This window comes from Pteropus vampyrus, unplaced genomic scaffold, assembly GCF_000151845.1.
Source record: "Pteropus vampyrus isolate Shadow unplaced genomic scaffold, Pvam_2.0 Scaffold388, whole genome shotgun sequence".
Lineage (NCBI taxonomy): Eukaryota > Metazoa > Chordata > Mammalia > Chiroptera > Pteropodidae > Pteropus > Pteropus vampyrus.
Genome location: NW_011889169.1, coordinates 611969 through 621040, shown reverse-complemented (window position 1 = coordinate 621040; position 9072 = coordinate 611969).

Below are 9072 nucleotides of genomic sequence, written 5' to 3'. Positions count from 1 at the left end.
TCCAACCACTCCAGCAATGGTCAGGGAGCAGTCCAGCCAAAGGACCTGTGGAAAGCATGCTTATTCATGCCTTCAAAGCTAGATATGCAGACTTTGGTCTTGGCTGTAGAACTTGAAATAACCCTGGGGCTTAATTCCAGGCCCTCTTAGCCACAGTCCAGGGCCAATACTGCTCTCACAGGAAAACACGCAGTGACAAGGCAGGGCCCTCTCAGGGATCTAGTGGGAGCCACACTCATCAGTGCACCTGATTACAGTCCCACTGAGGATTCAACTGTGGACACTGAAGTGGACACTTGTTCCAGTGCCATCATACAGAACAAGGTACTGGAGGAAGTCTCATCTATCCAAGGACAAGATAAGATCCATGCCTGCCTGAGTCCCTGGTAATAAGCACTGCAGAGCCAGGGATAGGCTCAAAATCTACTCCAATTCAGAGGTAATCCCATCAGCCCAGGGAACCAACAGAAGGTTTTTACCTGCTGAAACCAGTCTATAGAGACTGAAAGAGGTGTTTGTTCTTTCAAATGCAGACACAGTTACAAGGCTACATGGATAATAAAGAATCAGGCAAACGTGACACTACAAAAGGAAACTAAGAAAGTGTCAATAACTGACCTCAAAAAAATGGATATCTATGATTTGCCTGACAAAGAATTCAAAATAACCATCTTAAAGAAATTCAGTAAAACGCAAGAGAACACAGATAGACAACTGAAAAAATCAGGAAAACAATGCATAAACAAAATAAGAAGTTTAATGAAGAAACAGAAACCATAAAAAAAGAAAAGAAATCCTAGAGCAGAAGACAATGACAACTGAAAAATTCAATAGAGAACCTCAACAACAGACTTGATAATGCAGAAGAAAAATCAGCGAACTCAAAGACAGAGCATTTGAAATTAGTCAAAGAGAAAAAATAAAACAATGAAACAGAGTGAATAAATCCTACATGAATTGTGGGATACCATCAACTGCACAAATATGCACATCGTGGGAGTTCTAGAAAGAGAAGAGAAAAAGAGGAAGAAAATTTATTTAAAGAAATAATAACTGAAAACTTACAAAATGTTGGGAGAGAGATAAATATCCAGGAAACTCAAAGGAACCTGAGCAAGATCAACCCAAAGATAACTGTGAGACACTTTATAATCAAGCTGTTTAAGGTCAAAGGCAAAGAATTTTCAAAGCAGCATGAGGAAAATTATTCTTCACATATAATGGAACCCCATAAAACTATCAGTGGATTTCTTTGTAGAAACCTTGAAAGCCAGGAGGAAAGGGGATGATATAACCAAAGTGATGAAAAAAAAAAAAAAACTGCTAACAAAGACTACTATAACTGGCAAAATTGTCCTTCAGAAATTAAAAAGAAAGAAAGACTTTCCCATACAAACAAAAACTGGGGAATTCAAAACCACTAGACCTCCCTTACAAGAAATGCTAAAGAGAGTTCTTCAAGTTGAAAAGAAAGGATGCGACCACAAAGAAAAAATCTGTAATAGATACATAAAAAAATAAATGAATTAAAGCATACACATCATAAAAATGAAATCACAAAAGAAGACAGGAAGAAAGGAACTAAGGACCTATAAACACTGAGAAAACAATTAACAAGATGGGAATAGAAACTCTATCAATAATTACTTAATATAAATGAATGAAATTTTCCAATCAAAACAGTAGACTCATTTTAGCTTTAGGAACATACATAAGCTGAAAATGAAGGGATAGAATAAAAAATTCCATGTAAATGATAATCAAGAGAGAGCAAGAGTTGCTATGCTTACATTGGATAAAATAGATTTTCACTCAAAATCAGTCATAAGAGGCAAAAAGATCACTATATAGCAAAAAAGAGATCGATTAATTAAGAGGATATGACAATTATAAATATATATGCACTCAAATTTGGAGCAACTAAATATTTCAAGCAAATAGACTAACCAAGAAAACAAAAATGAAGATTTAAATAGAATTATAAATAAAAGAAGAGGCATTACAACTGATATCGCAGAAATGCAAAGGATCTGAAAAGACTACTGTTAACCATTACATGCCAACAAATTGGATAACCTAGACAAAATAGATAAATTTTCAAAAACATACAACCTACCAAGACCAAATCATAAAGAAATAGAAAGTCTAAACAATCAATAATGCCTAAGGAGATTGAAGCAGTAATCAAAACCTATCGAATAGAGAAAAACCTAGGAACAGATTGTTTCATTGGTGATTTCTATGAAACATTTAAAGAGGAATTAACATCAATTCTTCTCAAATTTTTCAAAAAAATAAAGAGAAGGGGTCCTTCAAACTCATTATATGAAGCCAGCATTACCTGATGCCAGAGCCAGACAGACACCAACAAAACAAAATGAACAAAAAAACAAAACAAAACAAAATTTAAAAACTACAGGCAAATATCCTTAAAAAATATAAATGAAAATATTCTCAACAAAATACTATCAAATAAAATCTAGCAGCACATTATAAGGATCATACACCATGACCAAGTGAGATTTACCCCTAAATCCAAGGATGATTTGACATACAAAAATAAATTAATATGACATAACACATTAACAGAATTAAGGACAAAAATCATATGATGAACTCAATAGATGCAGAAAAAGCATTTGACAAAATTCAACACCCTTCATGACAAAACTTTCAACAAACTAGAAATAGAAGGAAATTACCTCAACATAATAAAGCCACATTTGGAAAGCACACAGCTAACATCATACTTACTGGCAAAAAAACCTGAAAGCATTTCTTCTAAGATCAGGAACAAGGCATGGATAGCCACTCTCACCACTTCTATTCAATATAATACTGGGCGTCCTAGACAGAGCAATTAGGCAAGAAAGAGAAATGTCATTCAAATGAGAAAGAAAAAAGCGAAGTGTCTATTGCAGACGACATGACCTAATATGCAGAATATCCTAAAAATTCCATTAAAAAACCTGTTAGAACCGATAAACAAATTTAGTGAAATTGCTGGATACAAAATCTATATATAAAAATCAGTTTTATTTCTATACACTAACAATGAACTATCTGATAAGGAAAGTAGGACCCCATTTACAGTAGCAGCAAAAAGAATAAAAATGCTTAGGAAAAAACTTAACTAAGAAAGCGAAAGACTTATATACTTAAAACTATGAACAACATGGATGAAAGGAATTAGAAAAGACACAAACAAATGAAAATATATCCCATGTTCATGTATTTGAAGAATTAATATTGCATAAATCTCATAGCACCCTAAACAATCTACATATTTAATAAAATCTCTATCAAAATCTTAATGGACATTTTTCACGCAAGTAGAAAAAACTTTTCTAAAATTCACATAGAATCAATAAAAGACGACAAACAGCCAAGCCAGTCTTGAGAAAAAAGAACAAAGCTAGAGGTATCTCACTTCCTGATTTCAAAATATACTACAAAGTTGCAGTAATCAAAACAGTATGATTCTGGCATAAAGGCAGACATATAGACCAATGGAACGGAGAGCTTATAAATAAAACCACATCAATTCGAAATGGATCAAAGACTTAAATATAAAGCCAGAAACTATAAAATTCCTAATAGAAAACATAAGGTAAATCTTCATGACATTGGTCTTGAGAATGATTTCATGGATATGACACCAAAAGTACAGGTAACAAAAACAAAAAAAGAAAAGTTGGACTGCATCAAACTAAAAACCTTCTGCACAACAAAGATAATAAATTATCAACAGAATGAAAAGGCAACATATAGAATGGAAGAAAATATTTGCGAACCACATGTGTGATAAAGGGTTAATCTTGAAAATATATGAGGAATTCCTACAACTGAATACAAAAAAAATGAATAACTCAATTTTAAAATGGGCTAAGTTTGAATAGACATTTCTCTAAAGAATGCATACAAGTGGCTAATAGATACATGAAAAAATGCTTAACATCACCAGTTATTAAGAAAACGCAAATCAAAACCACAATGATACATCATCTCACACCTGTCAGGATAGCTATTAACAAAAGAAAGAAAGAAAAGTGTTGATGAGGATGAGAAATTAGAATCCTTGCACACTGTTGGTGGGAATGTCAAATGGTGTAGCCACTATGAAAAACAGTATGAATGTTCCTCAAAAAAATAGAAATAGAGCTACTATATGATCCAGCAATCTCACTTTAGGACATCTCACCAAGCCTGAGAGATGAAACAAATGTTCCTGACACATAGAAACGAACACAGAGAAAAAAAGGCTTCATACTGGAGGAAAAAAATGGCGTAGATGATAGAGGCTCTGTTCATCCCTCTGGCTACCAAATCAAAATTGTGATGGAAACAAGGAGCAAGCAGCAAGGAAAAATTGCCTGGGATGAACAAGCCATACAACTAGGGAGAAATAAAAGAAATCATCCTGCAATAGCAGAAAGTAGGAGGGGGTGAGGACGCGGGGCTGCCTGGTCTCAAGTGGCTGAGTGAGATGGATGAGTGAGATGGAGGCTGTAGTAGCAGCAGTGGCAGAAACCTCTTAAAGGAGCAGATTTTCGCAGTGACGGACCTGCTCGCTCTGAGCACGAGTGCCCATTCAGCCGCACGCAGTGGGCACCAGGGACTTACAGGGAGACATTGTTAGAGTGAGGGTCAAGGCAAGACTCACTTGGTATCCATTGCTCCCTGTTGAGCCCTCCAGTGCGCTGGACACAGTGCCGCCATAGCCCTGATGTCATCAAACTGGATAACAGAGGTCACCTCACCCAGAGGATTCCTTGAAATACCCCCACCCCAACTCGTGGCCCCACCCGAGCCATATCCAGATATATCCTCAGCAAGTCAGGTGCTCCTGGCTGAGTAGCATCAAGATTCACACTGGAGGCAGCTGGACTCTGTTTCTAGTGTGGCCTTTTGAGGCAACTGTAAGCATCTTTGGTTGCTTGCTGAATCTTAACAGGTGGCTCCGAAGGGGTAGAGGCTTGGGCTAAATTTGGCCTCTCAGGACTGTGCCACAGGACACCTACTTCACAAATCCACACTAATAAGACCAGGAGACTTAGGAGCTTTTCTTAGTACACAGAAACAGATACAGAAAGGCAGCCAAAATGGGAAGACAAAGAAGCAGAAGCCATATGAGAGAACGAACAGAGATCCAGATATAATGGAATCAAGTAATCTAACAGATGCAGAGTTCAAAATACTGGTTATAAAGATGCTCAATGAACTTTTGGGAAGTGTAGAGAACTTCAACAAAGAGATAAAAAGCATAAAAATGGAAATGGAAATTATAAAAGGGAACCACTCTGAAATGAAGAACACATTGTCTGAGATGAGAAGCATATTAAATGGAATAAACGAATAAACAAAGTGAATAAAGAAAAGGATCAAATGACCTATTTAGAGGACAGGAAAGCCAAGGATGCTCAATCGGAATGGCAAGAAAAAAGATGCCAAGACTATAAAAATAATTTAAGAAGCATATGGGACACTATTAAGAGTCCAAATATCTATCTGATCAGTGTATCTAAAGAAAATCAAGATGTTGAACAGCTGTTTGAAGAAACAATGATGGAAAACTTCTCTAACTTGGTGAAGGAAATGGACATAAAACCACAGGAAGCTCAGAGAATCCCAAAAATCAGGGATCCAAAGAGGCCCACACCAAGACACATCATAATTAAAATGCCAAGGGTTACATACAAAGAAACAATATTAAAAGCAGCAAGAAAAAAAACAAATAATTACATATAAGGGAACATCCAAACGACTGGCTGCTGATTTCTCGAAAGAAACTATGCAGGACAGAAGGGCTTGACACAAGATATCTGACAGGGTGAAGATCCAAGATCTACAACCAAGAATACTTTATACAGCAAAACTAGCATTTAGAGTTGAAGGACAGATAAAGAGCTTCCCAGACAAAAATAAGATAAAGGAATTTATCACCACCAAGCCAGTATTACAGGAAATGTTATAAGGACTTCTTTAAGAAGAAAAAACATGTATCAAAAACAGGAATGAAGAATGGTAACAACTACATTCCTATCGATAAGTACCTTATATGGAAAAGAATTAAGTGCTCCAACCAAATGATAGAGGGGCTGAAAGAATACAAAAACAAGACTCCTACATATGAAAAAGAAGGAGATGGAAAAAGATACTGCTTTAATGGAGCTAGAAGGTATTTAAGTCAGACAGAGAAAGGTAAACACTATATGATTTCACTTATATGCAGAATCTAAGGAACAAAAAGAACAAACTAATCAAAAACAGATTCACGAATATAGTGAACAATTTGGTGACAGACAGAGGGGAGGAGTTTTGGGGGTCTGGGAGAATGGGGTGAAAGGTTAAAGAAGTACAAATTAGTAGCTGATGGATGGTCACGGGGATGAGGAGCACGGCATAGGGAATGTAGTTAGCATTAATACGTTGGTTAGGTGGGTCAGGAGAGGGAGGGATCAATTAGGGGAATCGTTTTACAAACTATATAGATGTCTAACTGATGTACTGTATACTTGAAACTAATTAAAATAAATAAATTTAAAAAAAGAGACATGAACACAGAGAGGCTAATAAAATGAGAAAAAAACGAAACATGCCACAAATGAAATAACAGGAGAAAACTCCAGAAAATAAGCTAAATGAAATGGAGGCAAGCAACCTATCAGAGACAGAGTTCAGAATAACAGTTATAAGGAACTGTGAACTTATGGGAAGAATGCATGAGCACAATGAGAATGTCAACAGAGAGATAGTAAGCATAAAAAAGGACATAGAAACCATAAAAAAGAACCAGACAGAAATGAGGAACACAATAACCGAAATGAAGAATACACTAGAAGAATTCAATGGTAGATTGAACGAAGCAGAAGATCAAATCAGCGATTTGGAAGACAAAGTAGCAGAATACACCCAATCAGAACAACAAAAAGAAAAAATAATTTTAAAAAATGAGGATAGTTTAAGAGACGCATGAAGCAGCATGAAGAGTAAAAATATCCAGGTCATAGGAGTACCTGAAGAGGAAGAGAGAGAGAAGGGATTGAGAATCTATTTGAAGAAATAATGACAGAAAACTTCCCTAATCTGGCAAAGGAATTAGACGTACAAGTTCAGGAAGCACAAAGAGTCCTAAACAAGAGGAATTCAAACATATCTACACCAAGTCACATCATAATTAAAATGCCAAAGGTCAAAGACAAAGAGAGAATCTTAAAAGCAGCAAGAGAAAGGAAACTTCTTAGAAGAATATCCCCATAAGAATGTCTGCTGACTTTTCAAAGGAAATTTTGCAGGCCAGAAAGGAATGGCAAGAAATAGTCAAAGTTATGAAAACCAAGAATCTACAACCACGAACACTCTACCCAGCAAAGCTTTCGATTAAAATGGAAGGTGAGATAAAGAGCTTCCCAACAGGATAAAGCTTAAGGAATTCATCACCAACAAGCCAGCGTTACAAGAAATGTTAAAGGGTCTTCTGTAAAAAGAGAAGGGGTGAAAAAGAAAATAGAAATAACAAATACGAATAATAAAATGGCAGTAACAGTGTACCTATTAGTAATCATTTTAAATGTAAATGTATTAAATGCTCCAATCAAAAGACAGGGTAACCAAATGGATAAGAAAACGAGACCCATGCATATGCTGCCTACAAGAGACCCACTTCAGATCAAATGACACTCACAGACTGAAAGTAAAGGGATGGAAAAAGATATTTCATGCAAACAGAAATGAAAAAAAAGCTAGGATAGCAATACTTATATCAGATAAAATAGACTTTAAAAGAAAGGCTATAATGAGACAAAAAAGGACATTACATAATGATAAAAGGATTGATAAATCAAGAGAACATAACCCTAGTAAACATATACACACCCAACATAGGTGCACTTATATACATAAAGCAATTATTGACTGACATAAAAGGAGAGATCAATAGTAATACACTTATAGTAGGAGACTTTAACACCCCAATGGACAGGTCTTCCAAAGGATCAACAAGGAAACAATGGGCCTAAAAGATACACTAGAACAGATGGATTTTACCCCAAAGCAGCAAAATATACATTCTTCTCAAGTACATATGGAACATTTTCAAGGATAGACCACATATTAGGACACAAATCAAGTCTCAATAAACTTAAGAAGACTGAAATCATATCAACCATCTTCCCTAATCACAATGGAATGAAACTAGATATAAACTACAAGAAAAAAAAAACTAGAAAATACACAAACACATGGAGGCTAAATAACATGCTACTAAACAATGAATGCATTATTAATGAGATCAAGAAGAAATCAAAAGATACCTAGAGACAAATGAAAATGAAAACACATCTCCAAATTTATGGGACACAGCAAAAGTAGCCCAAAAAGGGAAATTCATAGTAATACAGGCCTACCTCAAGAAACAAAAACAAGCTCAAATAAACACTCTAATTTTACAATTAAAAGAACTAGAAAAAGAACAGCAAACAAATCCCAAAATGATTAGAAGGAAGGAAATAATAAAGATCAGAGCAGAAATAAATGAAATAGAGTCTAGAAAAACAATACAAAAGATTAATGAAACCAAGAGCTGGTTCTTTGAAAGGATAAACAAAATTGACAGACCCTTAGCCAGACTCATCAAGGAAAAAAGAGAGAGGACTCAAATAAATAAAATCAGAAATGAAAGAGGAGAAATAACTACGGACCCCACAGAAATATAATGGATCATAAGAAAATACTAGGAGCAACTGTATGCCTACAAATTGGACAATGTGGAAGAAAGGGACACATTCCTAGAAACATGTAATCTCCCAAGCCTGAGTCAAGAAGAAACAGAAAATCTAAATCAACTGATTACCACCAATGAAATGGAATCAATAATCAAAAACCTCCCCAAAAAACAAAAGTTCTGGACCAGATGGCTTCATAGGCAAATTTTACCAAACATTCAAAGAATTATCACCTATTCTTCTCAAACTATTCTAAAAAATTCAAGAAGAGAGAAGGCTCCCTAAGTCCTTTTATGAGGCCACCATTACTTGATTCCAAAACCAGACAAAGACATTACAAAAAAAAAAA